Raw genomic sequence first — 16,287 nt, 5'->3', positions numbered from 1 at the left:
AAACACATGTAACATTTCTGTCAAACACATAGAACAGATCTGTCAAATACATAGAACAGATCTCTCAAACATACAGAACAGTTCTGTCAAGCACACAGAACAGTTCTGTCAAACACATAGAAGAGTTCTGTAAAACACGTGAAACAGATCTGTCAAACACATAGAGCAGATCTGTCAACAACATAGAACAGTTCTGTCAAACACATAGAACAGATCTGTCAATCACATAGAACAGATCTGTCAAACACATAGAACAGTTCTGTCAAACACATAGAACAGTTCTGTCAAACACATAGAACAGATCTGTCAAACACATAGAACAGATCTGTGAATCACATAGAACATTTCTGTCAAACACATAGAACAGATCTGTCAAACACATAGAACAGTTCTGTCAAACACATAGAACAGATCGGTCAAACACATAGAACAGTTCTGTCAAACACATAGAACAGTTCTGTCAAACACATAGAACAGATCTGTCAAACACATAGAACAGTTCTGTCAAACACATAGAACAGATCTGTCAAACACATAGAACAGATCTGTCAAACACATAGAACAGATCTGTCAAACACATAGAACAGATCTGTCAAACACATAGAACAGTTCTGTCAAACACATGTAACAGATCTGTCAAACACATAGAACAGTTCTGTCAAACACATAGAACAGATCTGTCAAACACATAGAACAGATCTGTCAAACACATAGAACAGATCTGTCAAACACATAGAACAGATCTGTCAAAAACATAGAACAGTTCTGTCAAACACATAGAACAGTTCTGTCAAACACATAGAACAGATCTGTCAAACACATAGAACAGTTCTGTCAAACACATAGAACAGATCTGTCAAACACATAGAACAGTTCTGTCAAACACATAGAACAGATCTGTCAATCACATAGAACATTTCTGTCAAACACATAGAACAGATCTGTCAAACACATAGAACAGTTCTGTCAAACACATAGAACAGATCTGTCAAACACATAGAACAGATCTGTCAAACACATAGAACAGATCTGTCAAACACATAGAACATTTCTGTCAAACACATAGAACAGATCTGTCAAACACATAGAACAGATCTGTCAAACACATAGAACAGATCTGTCAAACACATAGAACAGTTCTGTCAAAAACATGTAACAGATCTGTCAAACACATAGAACAGATCTGTCAAACGCACAGAACAGATCTGACAAACATAGAGAACAGTTCTGTCAAGCACATAGAACAGATCTGCCAAACACATGTAAAGGTTCTGTCAAACACATGTAACATTTCTGTCAAACACATAGAACAGATCTGTCAAATACTTAGAACAGATCTCTCAAACATACAGAACAGTTCTGTCAAGCACACAGAACAGTTCTGTCAAACACATAGAAGAGTTCTGTAAAACACGTGAAACAGATCTGTCAAACACATCTAAAAGTTCTGTAAAACACACAGAACAGATCTGTCAAAAACGTAGAACAGATCTGTCAAACACATAAAACAGATCTATCAAACACATAGAACAGATCTGTCAAAAACATAGAACAGTTCTGTCAAACACATAAAACAGATCTGTCAAACACATAGAACAGATCTGTCAATCACATAGAACATTTCTGTCAAACACATAGAACAGATCTGTCAAAACATAGAACAGTTCTGTCAAACACATAGAACAGATCTGTCAAACATATAGAACAGATCTGTGAAAAACATAGAACAGTTCTGTCAAACACATAGAACAGATCTGTCAAACATATAGAACAGATCTGTCAAACACATAGAACAGTTCTGTCAAACACATAGAACAAATCTGTCAAACACATAGAACAGTTCTGTCAAACACATAGAACAGTTCTGTCAAACACATAGAACAGTTCTGTCAAACACATGGAACAGATCTGTCAAACACATAGAACAGTTCTGTCAAACACATGGAACAGATCTGTCAAACACATAGAACAGTTCTGTCAAACACATAGAACAGATCTGTCAAACACATAGAACAGATCTGTCAAACACATAGAACAGTTCTGTCAAACACATAGAACAGATCTGTCAAACACATAGAACAAATCTGTCAAACACATAGAACAGTTCTGTCAAACACATGGAACAGATCTGTCAAACACATAGAACAGTTCTGTCAAACACATAGAACAGATCTGTCAAACACATAGAACAGATCTGTCAAACACATAGAACAGATCTGTCAAACACATAGAACAGTTCTGTCAAACACATAGAACAGTTCTGTCAAACACATGGAACAGATCTGTCAAACACATAGAACAGTTCTGTCAAACACATAGAACAGATCTGTCAAACACATAGAACAGTTCTGTCAAACACATAGAACAGATCTGTCAAACACATAGAACAGTTCTGTCAAACACATAGAACAGATCTGTCAAACACATAGAACAGATCTGTCAAACACATAGAATAGTTCTGTCAAACACATAGAACAGATCTGTGAATCACATAGAACATTTCTGTCAAACACATAGAACAGATCTGTCAAACACATAGAACAGTTCTGTCAAACACATAGAACAGATCTGTCAAACACATAAAACAGATCTGTCAAACACATAGAACAGATCTGTCAATCACATAGAACAGATCTGTCAAACACATAGAACAGATCTGTCAATCACATAGAACAGATCTGTCAAACACATAGAACAGATCTGTCAAACACATAGAACATTTCTGTTAAACACATAGAACAGATCTGTCAAACAAATAGAACAGATCTGTCAAACACATGTAACAGATCTGTCAAAAACATAGAACAGATCTGTCAAACAAACAGAACAGATCTGACAAACATAGAGAACAGTTCTGTCAAGCACATAGAACAGATCTGTCAAACACATGTAAAGGTTCTGTCAAACACATGTAACATTTCTGTCAAACACATAGAACAGATCTGTCAAATACATAGAACAGATCTCTCAAACATACAGAACAGTTCTGTCAAGCACACAGAACAGTTCTGTCAAACACATAGAAGAGTTCTGTAAAACACGTGAAACAGATCTGTCAAACACATAGAACAGATCTGTCAACAACATAGAACAGTTCTGTCAAACACATAAAACAGATCTGTCAAACACATAGAACAGATCTGTCAATCACATAGAACATTTCTGTCAAACACATAGAACAGATCTGTCAAAAACATAGAACACTTCTGTCAAACACATAGAACAGATCTGTCAAACATATAGAACAGATCTGTGAAAAACATAGAACAGTTCTGTCAAACACATAGAACAGATCTGTCAAACATATAGAACAGATCTGTGAAAAACATAGAACAGTTCTGTCAAACACATAGAACAGATCGGTCAAACACATGTAAAGTTTCTATCGAACACATGTAACAGATCTATCAAACACATAGAACAGTTCTGTCAAACACATAGAACAGATCTGTCAAACATATAGAACAGATCTGTGAAAAACATAGAACAGTTCTGTCAAACACATAGAACAGATCGGTCAAACACATGTAAAGTTTCTATCGAACACATGTAACAGATCTATCAAACACATAGAACAGTTCTGTCAAACACACAGAACAGATCTGTCAAACACATAGAACAGTTCTGTCAAACACATAGAACAGTTCTGTCAAACACATGTAACAGATCTGTCAAACACATAGAACAGTTCTGTCAAACACATAGAACAGATCTGTCAAACACATAGAACAGTTCTGTCAAACACATAGAACAGTTCTGTCAAAAACATAGAACAGTTCTGTCAAACACATAGAACAGTTCTGTCAAACACATAGAACAGATCTGTCAAACACATAGAACAGTTCTGTCAAACACATAGAACAGTTCTGTCAAACACATAGAACAGATCTGTCAAACACATAGAACAGATCTGTTAAACACATAGAACATTTCTGTCAAACACATAGAACAGATCTGTCAAACACATAGAACAGATCTGTCAAACACATAGAACAGTTCTGTCAAACACATAGAACAGTTCTGTCAAACACATTGTACAGATCTGTCAAACACATAGAACAGTTCTGTCAAACACATAGAACAGATCTGTCAAACACATAGAACAGATCTGTCAAACACATAGAACAGTTCTGTCAAACACATAGAACAGTTCTGTCAAAAACATAGAACAGTTCTGTCAAACACATAGAACAGTTCTGTCAAACACATAGAACAGATCTGTCAAACACATAGAACAGTTCTGTCAAACACATAGAACAGATCTGTCAAACACATTGTACAGTTCTGTCAAACACATAGAACAGATCTGTCAAACACATAGAACAGTTCTGTCAAACACATAGAACAGTTCTGTCAAACACATTGTACAGATCTGTCAAACACATAGAACAGTTCTGTCAAACACATAGAACAGATCTGTCAAACACATAGAACAGTTCTGTCAAACACATAGAACAGATCTGTCAAACACATAGAACAGATCTGTCAAACACATAGAACAGATCTGTCAAACACATAGAACAGATCTGTCAAACACATAGAACAGTTCTGTCAAACACATGTAACAGATCTGTCAAACACATAGAACAGTTCTGTCAAACACATAGAACAGATCTGTCAAACACATAGAACAGATCTGTCAAACACATAGAACAGATCTGTCAAACACATAGAACAGATCTGTCAAAAACATAGAACAGTTCTGTCAAACACATAGAACACTTCTGTCAAACACATAGAACAGATCTGTCAAACACATAGAACAGTTCTGTCAAACACATAGAACAGATCTGTCAACACATAGAACAGTTCTGTCAAACACATAGAACAGATCTGTCAATCACATAGAACATTTCTGTCAAACACATAGAACAGATCTGTCAAACACATAGAACAGTTCTGTCAAACACATAGAACAGATCTGTCAAACACATAGAACAGATCTGTCAAACACATAGAACAGATCTGTCAAACACATAGAACATTTCTGTCAAACACATAGAACAGATCTGTCAAACACATAGAACAGATCTGTCAAACACATAGAACAGTTCTGTCAAACACATGTAACAGATCTGTCAAACACATAGAACAGATCTGTCAAACGCACAGAACAGATCTGACAAACATAGAGAACAGTTCTGTCAAGCACATAGAACAGATCTGTCAAACACATGTAAAGGTTCTGTCAAACACATGTAACATTTCTGTCAAACACATAGAACAGATCTGTCAAATACTTAGAACAGATCTCTCAAACATACAGAACAGTTCTGTCAAGCACACAGAACAGTTCTGTCAAACACATAGAAGAGTTCTGTAAAACACGTGAAACAGATCTGTCAAACACATCTAAAAGTTCTGTAAAACACACAGAACAGATCTGTCAAAAACGTAGAACAGATCTGTCAAACACATAAAACAGATCTATCAAACACATAGAACAGATCTGTCAAAAACATAGAACAGTTCTGTCAAACACATAAAACAGATCTGTCAAACACATAGAACAGATCTGTCAATCACATAGAACATTTCTGTCAAACACATAGAACAGATCTGTCAAAAACATAGAACAGTTCTGTCAAACACATTGAACAGATCTGTCAAACATATAGAACAGATCTGTGAAAAACATAGAACAGTTCTGTCAAACACATAGAACAGATCTGTCAAACATATAGAACAGATCTGTGAAAAACATAGAACAGTTCTGTCAAACACATAGAACAGATCGGTCAAACACATGTAAAGTTTCTATCGAACACATGTAACAGATCTATCAAACACATAGAACAGTTCTGTCAAACACATAGAACAGATCTGTCAAACACATAGAACAGTTCTGTAAAACACGTGAAACAGATCTGTCAAACACATAGAACAGTTCTGTCAAACACATAGAACAGATCTGTCAAACACATAGAACAGATCTGTCAAACACATAGAACATTTCTGTCAAACACATAGAACAGATCTGTCAAACACATAGAACAGATCTGTCAAACACATAGAACAGATCTGTCAAACACATAGAACAGTTCTGTCAAACACATGTAACAGATCTGTCAAACACATAGAACAGATCTGTCAAACACACAGAACAGATCTGACAAACATAGAGAACAGTTCTGTCAAGCACATAGAACAGATCTGTCAAACACATGTAACATTTCTGTCAAACACATAAAACAGATCTGTCAAATACATAGAACAGATCTCTCAAACATACAGAACAGTTCTGTCAAGCACACAGAACAGTTCTGTCAAACACATAGAAGAGTTCTGTAAAACACGTGAAACAGATCTGTCAAACACATAGAACAGATCTGTCAAAAACATAGAACAGTTCTGTCAAACACATAAAACAGATCTGTCAAACACATAGAACAGATCTGTCAATCACATAGAACATTTCTGTCAAACACATAGAACAGATCTGTCAAAAACATAGAACAGATCTGTCAAATACATAGAACAGATCTCTCAAACATACAGAACAGATCTGTCAAACACATGTAACATTTCTGTCAAACACATAGAACAGATCTGTCAAATACATAGAACAGATCTCTCAAACATACAGAACAGTTCTGTCAAGCACACAGAACAGTTCTGTCAAACACATAGAAGAGTTCTGTAAAACACATAAAACAGATCTGTCAAACACATAGAACAGATCTGTGAAAAACATAGAACAGTTCTGTCAAACACATAGAACAGAACTGTCAAACACATAGAACAGATCTGTCAAACATATAGATCAGATCTGTGAAAAACATAGAACAGTTCTGTCAAACACATAGAACAGATCTGTCAAACACATAGAACAGATCTGTCAAACATATAGAACAGATCTGTGAAAAACATAGAACAGTTCTGTCAAACACATAGAACAGATCTGTCAAACATATAGAACAGATCTGTGAAAAACATAGAACAGTTCTGTCAAACACATAATACAGATCGGTCAAACACATAGAACAGTTCTGTCAAACACATAGAACAGATCTGTCAAACACATAGAACAGTTCTGTCAAACACATAGAACAGATCTGTCAAACACATAGAACAGTTCTATCAAACACATAGAACAGATCTGTCAAACTCATAGAACAGATCTGTCAAACACATAGAACAGATCTGTCAAACACATAGAACAGTTCTGTCAAACACATGTAACAGATCTGTCAAACACATACAACAGATCTGTCAAACACACAGAACAGATCTGACAAACATAGATAACAGTTCTGTCAAGCACATAGAACAGATCTGTCAAACACATGTAAAGGTTCTGTCAAACACATGTAACATTTCTGTCAAACACATAGAACAGATCTGTCAAATACATAGAACAGATCTCTCAAACATACAGAACAGTTCTGTCAAGCACACAGAACAGTTCTGTCAAACACATAGAAGAGTTCTGTAAAACACATGAAACAGATCTGTCAAACACATCTAACAGTTCTGTCTAACACACAGAACAGATCTGTCAAAAACGTAGAACATATCTGTCAAACACAGAAAACAGATCTGTCAAACACATAGAACAGATCTGTCAAAAACATAGAACAGTTCTGTCAAACACATAAAACAGATCTGTCAAACACATAGAACAGATCTGTCAAACACATAGAACATTTCTGTCAAACACATAGAACAGATCTGTCAAGCACATAGAACAGATCTGTCAAACACATGTAACAGATCTGTCAAACACATGTAACAGATCTGTCAAAAACATCGAACAGATCTGTCAAACACACAGAACAGATCTGACAAACATAGAGAACAGTTCTGTCAAGCACATAGAACAGATCTGTCAAACACATGTAAAGGTTCTGTCAAACACATGTAACATTTCTGTCAAACACATAGAACAGATCTGTCAAATACATAGAACAGATCTCTCAAACATACAGAACAGTTCTGTCAAGCACACAGAACAGTTCTGTCAAACACATAGAAGAGTTCTGTAAAACACGTGAAACAGATCTGTCAAACACATAGAGCAGATCTGTCAACAACATAGAACAGTTCTGTCAAACACATAGAACAGATCTGTCAATCACATAGAACAGATCTGTCAAACACATAGAACAGTTCTGTCAAACACATAGAACAGTTCTGTCAAACACATAGAACAGATCTGTCAAACACATAGAACAGATCTGTGAATCACATAGAACATTTCTGTCAAACACATAGAACAGATCTGTCAAACACATAGAACAGTTCTGTCAAACACATAGAACAGATCGGTCAAACACATAGAACAGTTCTGTCAAACACATAGAACAGTTCTGTCAAACACATAGAACAGATCTGTCAAACACATAGAACAGTTCTGTCAAACACATAGAACAGATCTGTCAAACACATAGAACAGATCTGTCAAACACATAGAACAGATCTGTCAAACACATAGAACAGATCTGTCAAACACATAGAACAGTTCTGTCAAACACATGTAACAGATCTGTCAAACACATAGAACAGTTCTGTCAAACACATAGAACAGATCTGTCAAACACATAGAACAGATCTGTCAAACACATAGAACAGATCTGTCAAACACATAGAACAGATCTGTCAAAAACATAGAACAGTTCTGTCAAACACATAGAACAGTTCTGTCAAACACATAGAACAGATCTGTCAAACACATAGAACAGTTCTGTCAAACACATAGAACAGATCTGTCAAACACATAGAACAGTTCTGTCAAACACATAGAACAGATCTGTCAATCACATAGAACATTTCTGTCAAACACATAGAACAGATCTGTCAAACACATAGAACAGTTCTGTCAAACACATAGAACAGATCTGTCAAACACATAGAACAGATCTGTCAAACACATAGAACAGATCTGTCAAACACATAGAACATTTCTGTCAAACACATAGAACAGATCTGTCAAACACATAGAACAGATCTGTCAAACACATAGAACAGATCTGTCAAACACATAGAACAGTTCTGTCAAAAACATGTAACAGATCTGTCAAACACATAGAACAGATCTGTCAAACGCACAGAACAGATCTGACAAACATAGAGAACAGTTCTGTCAAGCACATAGAACAGATCTGCCAAACACATGTAAAGGTTCTGTCAAACACATGTAACATTTCTGTCAAACACATAGAACAGATCTGTCAAATACTTAGAACAGATCTCTCAAACATACAGAACAGTTCTGTCAAGCACACAGAACAGTTCTGTCAAACACATAGAAGAGTTCTGTAAAACACGTGAAACAGATCTGTCAAACACATCTAAAAGTTCTGTAAAACACACAGAACAGATCTGTCAAAAACGTAGAACAGATCTGTCAAACACATAAAACAGATCTATCAAACACATAGAACAGATCTGTCAAAAACATAGAACAGTTCTGTCAAACACATAAAACAGATCTGTCAAACACATAGAACAGATCTGTCAATCACATAGAACATTTCTGTCAAACACATAGAACAGATCTGTCAAAACATAGAACAGTTCTGTCAAACACATAGAACAGATCTGTCAAACATATAGAACAGATCTGTGAAAAACATAGAACAGTTCTGTCAAACACATAGAACAGATCTGTCAAACATATAGAACAGATCTGTCAAACACATAGAACAGTTCTGTCAAACACATAGAACAAATCTGTCAAACACATAGAACAGTTCTGTCAAACACATAGAACAGTTCTGTCAAACACATAGAACAGTTCTGTCAAACACATGGAACAGATCTGTCAAACACATAGAACAGTTCTGTCAAACACATGGAACAGATCTGTCAAACACATAGAACAGTTCTGTCAAACACATAGAACAGATCTGTCAAACACATAGAACAGATCTGTCAAACACATAGAACAGTTCTGTCAAACACATAGAACAGATCTGTCAAACACATAGAACAAATCTGTCAAACACATAGAACAGTTCTGTCAAACACATGGAACAGATCTGTCAAACACATAGAACAGTTCTGTCAAACACATAGAACAGATCTGTCAAACACATAGAACAGATCTGTCAAACACATAGAACAGATCTGTCAAACACATAGAACAGTTCTGTCAAACACATAGAACAGTTCTGTCAAACACATGGAACAGATCTGTCAAACACATAGAACAGTTCTGTCAAACACATAGAACAGATCTGTCAAACACATAGAACAGTTCTGTCAAACACATAGAACAGATCTGTCAAACACATAGAACAGTTCTGTCAAACACATAGAACAGATCTGTCAAACACATAGAACAGATCTGTCAAACACATAGAATAGTTCTGTCAAACACATAGAACAGATCTGTGAATCACATAGAACATTTCTGTCAAACACATAGAACAGATCTGTCAAACACATAGAACAGTTCTGTCAAACACATAGAACAGATCTGTCAAACACATAAAACAGATCTGTCAAACACATAGAACAGATCTGTCAATCACATAGAACAGATCTGTCAAACACATAGAACAGATCTGTCAATCACATAGAACAGATCTGTCAAACACATAGAACAGATCTGTCAAACACATAGAACATTTCTGTTAAACACATAGAACAGATCTGTCAAACAAATAGAACAGATCTGTCAAACACATGTAACAGATCTGTCAAAAACATAGAACAGATCTGTCAAACAAACAGAACAGATCTGACAAACATAGAGAACAGTTCTGTCAAGCACATAGAACAGATCTGTCAAACACATGTAAAGGTTCTGTCAAACACATGTAACATTTCTGTCAAACACATAGAACAGATCTGTCAAATACATAGAACAGATCTCTCAAACATACAGAACAGTTCTGTCAAGCACACAGAACAGTTCTGTCAAACACATAGAAGAGTTCTGTAAAACACGTGAAACAGATCTGTCAAACACATAGAACAGATCTGTCAACAACATAGAACAGTTCTGTCAAACACATAAAACAGATCTGTCAAACACATAGAACAGATCTGTCAATCACATAGAACATTTCTGTCAAACACATAGAACAGATCTGTCAAAAACATAGAACACTTCTGTCAAACACATAGAACAGATCTGTCAAACATATAGAACAGATCTGTGAAAAACATAGAACAGTTCTGTCAAACACATAGAACAGATCTGTCAAACATATAGAACAGATCTGTGAAAAACATAGAACAGTTCTGTCAAACACATAGAACAGATCGGTCAAACACATGTAAAGTTTCTATCGAACACATGTAACAGATCTATCAAACACATAGAACAGTTCTGTCAAACACATAGAACAGATCTGTCAAACATATAGAACAGATCTGTGAAAAACATAGAACAGTTCTGTCAAACACATAGAACAGATCGGTCAAACACATGTAAAGTTTCTATCGAACACATGTAACAGATCTATCAAACACATAGAACAGTTCTGTCAAACACACAGAACAGATCTGTCAAACACATAGAACAGTTCTGTCAAACACATAGAACAGTTCTGTCAAACACATGTAACAGATCTGTCAAACACATAGAACAGTTCTGTCAAACACATAGAACAGATCTGTCAAACACATAGAACAGTTCTGTCAAACACATAGAACAGTTCTGTCAAAAACATAGAACAGTTCTGTCAAACACATAGAACAGTTCTGTCAAACACATAGAACAGATCTGTCAAACACATAGAACAGTTCTGTCAAACACATAGAACAGTTCTGTCAAACACATAGAACAGATCTGTCAAACACATAGAACAGATCTGTTAAACACATAGAACATTTCTGTCAAACACATAGAACAGATCTGTCAAACACATAGAACAGATCTGTCAAACACATAGAACAGTTCTGTCAAACACATAGAACAGTTCTGTCAAACACATTGTACAGATCTGTCAAACACATAGAACAGTTCTGTCAAACACATAGAACAGATCTGTCAAACACATAGAACAGATCTGTCAAACACATAGAACAGTTCTGTCAAACACATAGAACAGTTCTGTCAAAAACATAGAACAGTTCTGTCAAACACATAGAACAGTTCTGTCAAACACATAGAACAGATCTGTCAAACACATAGAACAGTTCTGTCAAACACATAGAACAGATCTGTCAAACACATTGTACAGTTCTGTCAAACACATAGAACAGATCTGTCAAACACATAGAACAGTTCTGTCAAACACATAGAACAGTTCTGTCAAACACATTGTACAGATCTGTCAAACACATAGAACAGTTCTGTCAAACACATAGAACAGATCTGTCAAACACATAGAACAGTTCTGTCAAACACATAGAACAGATCTGTCAAACACATAGAACAGATCTGTCAAACACATAGAACAGATCTGTCAAACACATAGAACAGATCTGTCAAACACATAGAACAGTTCTGTCAAACACATGTAACAGATCTGTCAAACACATAGAACAGTTCTGTCAAACACATAGAACAGATCTGTCAAACACATAGAACAGATCTGTCAAACACATAGAACAGATCTGTCAAACACATAGAACAGATCTGTCAAAAACATAGAACAGTTCTGTCAAACACATAGAACACTTCTGTCAAACACATAGAACAGATCTGTCAAACACATAGAACAGTTCTGTCAAACACATAGAACAGATCTGTCAACACATAGAACAGTTCTGTCAAACACATAGAACAGATCTGTCAATCACATAGAACATTTCTGTCAAACACATAGAACAGATCTGTCAAACACATAGAACAGTTCTGTCAAACACATAGAACAGATCTGTCAAACACATAGAACAGATCTGTCAAACACATAGAACAGATCTGTCAAACACATAGAACATTTCTGTCAAACACATAGAACAGATCTGTCAAACACATAGAACAGATCTGTCAAACACATAGAACAGTTCTGTCAAACACATGTAACAGATCTGTCAAACACATAGAACAGATCTGTCAAACGCACAGAACAGATCTGACAAACATAGAGAACAGTTCTGTCAAGCACATAGAACAGATCTGTCAAACACATGTAAAGGTTCTGTCAAACACATGTAACATTTCTGTCAAACACATAGAACAGATCTGTCAAATACTTAGAACAGATCTCTCAAACATACAGAACAGTTCTGTCAAGCACACAGAACAGTTCTGTCAAACACATAGAAGAGTTCTGTAAAACACGTGAAACAGATCTGTCAAACACATCTAAAAGTTCTGTAAAACACACAGAACAGATCTGTCAAAAACGTAGAACAGATCTGTCAAACACATAAAACAGATCTATCAAACACATAGAACAGATCTGTCAAAAACATAGAACAGTTCTGTCAAACACATAAAACAGATCTGTCAAACACATAGAACAGATCTGTCAATCACATAGAACATTTCTGTCAAACACATAGAACAGATCTGTCAAAAACATAGAACAGTTCTGTCAAACACATTGAACAGATCTGTCAAACATATAGAACAGATCTGTGAAAAACATAGAACAGTTCTGTCAAACACATAGAACAGATCTGTCAAACATATAGAACAGATCTGTGAAAAACATAGAACAGTTCTGTCAAACACATAGAACAGATCGGTCAAACACATGTAAAGTTTCTATCGAACACATGTAACAGATCTATCAAACACATAGAACAGTTCTGTCAAACACATAGAACAGATCTGTCAAACACATAGAACAGTTCTGTAAAACACGTGAAACAGATCTGTCAAACACATAGAACAGATCTGTCAACAACATAGAACAGTTCTGTCAAACACATAAAACAGATCTGTCAAACACATAGAACAGATCTGTCAATCACATAGAACATTTCTGTCAAACACATAGAACAGATCTGTCAAAAACATAGAACACTTCTGTCAAACACATAGAACAGATCTGTCAAACATATAGAACAGATCTGTGAAAAACATAGAACAGTTCTGTCAAACACATAGAACAGATCTGTCAAACATATAGAACAGATCTGTGAAAAACATAGAACAGTTCTGTCAAACACATAGAACAGATCGGTCAAACACATGTAAAGTTTCTATCGAACACATGTAACAGATCTATCAAACACATAGAACAGTTCTGTCAAACACATAGAACAGATCTGTCAAACATATAGAACAGATCTGTGAAAAACATAGAACAGTTCTGTCAAACACATGGAACAGATCGGTCAAACACATGTAAAGTTTCTATCGAACACATGTAACAGATCTATCAAACACATAGAACAGTTCTGTCAAACACACAGAACAGATCTGTCAAACACATAGAACAGTTCTGTCAAACACATAGAACAGTTCTGTCAAACACATGTAACAGATCTGTCAAACACATAGAACAGTTCTGTCAAACACATAGAACAGATCTGTCAAACACATAGAACAGTTCTGTCAAACACATAGAACAGTTCTGTCAAAAACATAGAACAGTTCTGTCAAACACATAGAACAGTTCTGTCAAACACATAGAACAGATCTGTCAAACACATAAAACAGTTCTGTCAAACACATAGAACAGATCTGTCAAACACATAGAACAGTTCTGTCAAACACATAGAACAGATCTGTCAATCACATAGAACATTTCTGTCAAACACATAGAACAGTTCTGTCAAACACATAGAACAGTTCTGTCAAACACATAGAACAGATCTGTCAAACACATAGAACAGATCTGTTAAACACATAGAACATTTCTGTCAAACACATAGAACAGATCTGTCAAACACATAGAACAGATCTGTCAAACACATAGAACAGATCTGTCAAACACATAGAACAGTTCTGTCAAACACATAGAACAGTTCTGTCAAACACATTGTACAGATCTGTCAAACACATAGAACAGTTCTGTCAAACGCATAGAACAGATCTGTCAAACACATAGAACAGTTCTGTCAAACACATAGAACAGTTCTGTCAAACACATTGTACAGATCTGTCAAACACATAGAACAGTTCTGTCAAACACATAGAACAGATCTGTCAAACACATAGAACAGTTCTGTCAAACACATAGAACAGTTCTGTCAAACACATTGTACAGATCTGTCAAACACATAGAACAGTTCTGTCAAACACATAGAACAGATCTGTCAAACACATAGAACAGTTCTGTCAAACACATAGAACAGTTCTGTCAAACACATTGTACAGATCTGTCAAACACATAGAACAGTTCTGTCAAACACATAGAACAGATCTGTCAAACACATAGAACAGTTCTGTCAAACACATAGAACAGATCTGTCAAACACATAGAACAGATCTGTCAAACACATAGAACAGATCTGTCAAACACATAGAACAGTTCTGTCAAACACATGTAACAGATCTGTCAAACACATAGAACAGTTCTGTCAAACACATAGAACAGATCTGTCAAACACATAGAACAGATCTGTCAAACACATAGAACAGATCTGTCAAGCACATAGAACAGATCTGTCAAAAACATAGAACAGTTCTGTCAAACACATAGAACAGTTCTGTCAAACACATAGAACAGATCTGTCAAACACATAGAACAGTTCTGTCAAACACATCGAACAGATCTGTCAACACATAGAACAGTTCTGTCAAACACATAGAACAGATCTGTCAATCACATAGAACATTTCTGTCAAACACATAGAACAGATCTGTCAAACACATAGAACAGTTCTGTCAAACACGTAGAACAGATCTGTCAAACACATAGAACAGATCTGTCAAACACATAGAACAGATCTGTCAAACACATAGAACATTTCTGTCAAACACATAGAACAGATCTGTCAAACACATAGAACAGATCTGTCAAACACATAGAACAGATCTGTCAAACACATAGAACAGTTCTGTCAAACACATGTAACAGATCTGTCAAACACATAGAACAGTTCTGTCAAACACATAGAACAGATCTGTCAAACACATAGAACAGTTCTGTCAAACACATAGAACAGTTCTGTCAAAAACATAGAACAGTTCTGTCAAACACATAGAACAGTTCTGTCAAACACATAGAACAGATCTGTCAAACACATAGAACAGTTCTGTCAAACACATAGAACAGATCTGTCAAACACATAGAACAGATCTGTCAAACACATAGAACAGATCTGTCAATCACATAGAACATTTCTGTCAAACACATAGAACAGATCTGTCAAACACATAGAACAGTTCTGTCAAACACATAGAACAGATCTGTCAAACACATAGAACAGATCTGTTAAACACATAGAACATTTCTGTCAAACACATAGAACAGATCTGTCAAACACATAGAA

This window comes from Chiloscyllium punctatum, chromosome 37, assembly GCF_047496795.1.
Source record: "Chiloscyllium punctatum isolate Juve2018m chromosome 37, sChiPun1.3, whole genome shotgun sequence".
Classification (NCBI taxonomy): Eukaryota; Metazoa; Chordata; class Chondrichthyes; order Orectolobiformes; family Hemiscylliidae; genus Chiloscyllium; species Chiloscyllium punctatum.
The sequence above is the reverse complement of the archived record's forward strand: the minus strand, read 5'-3'. Positions refer to the sequence as shown.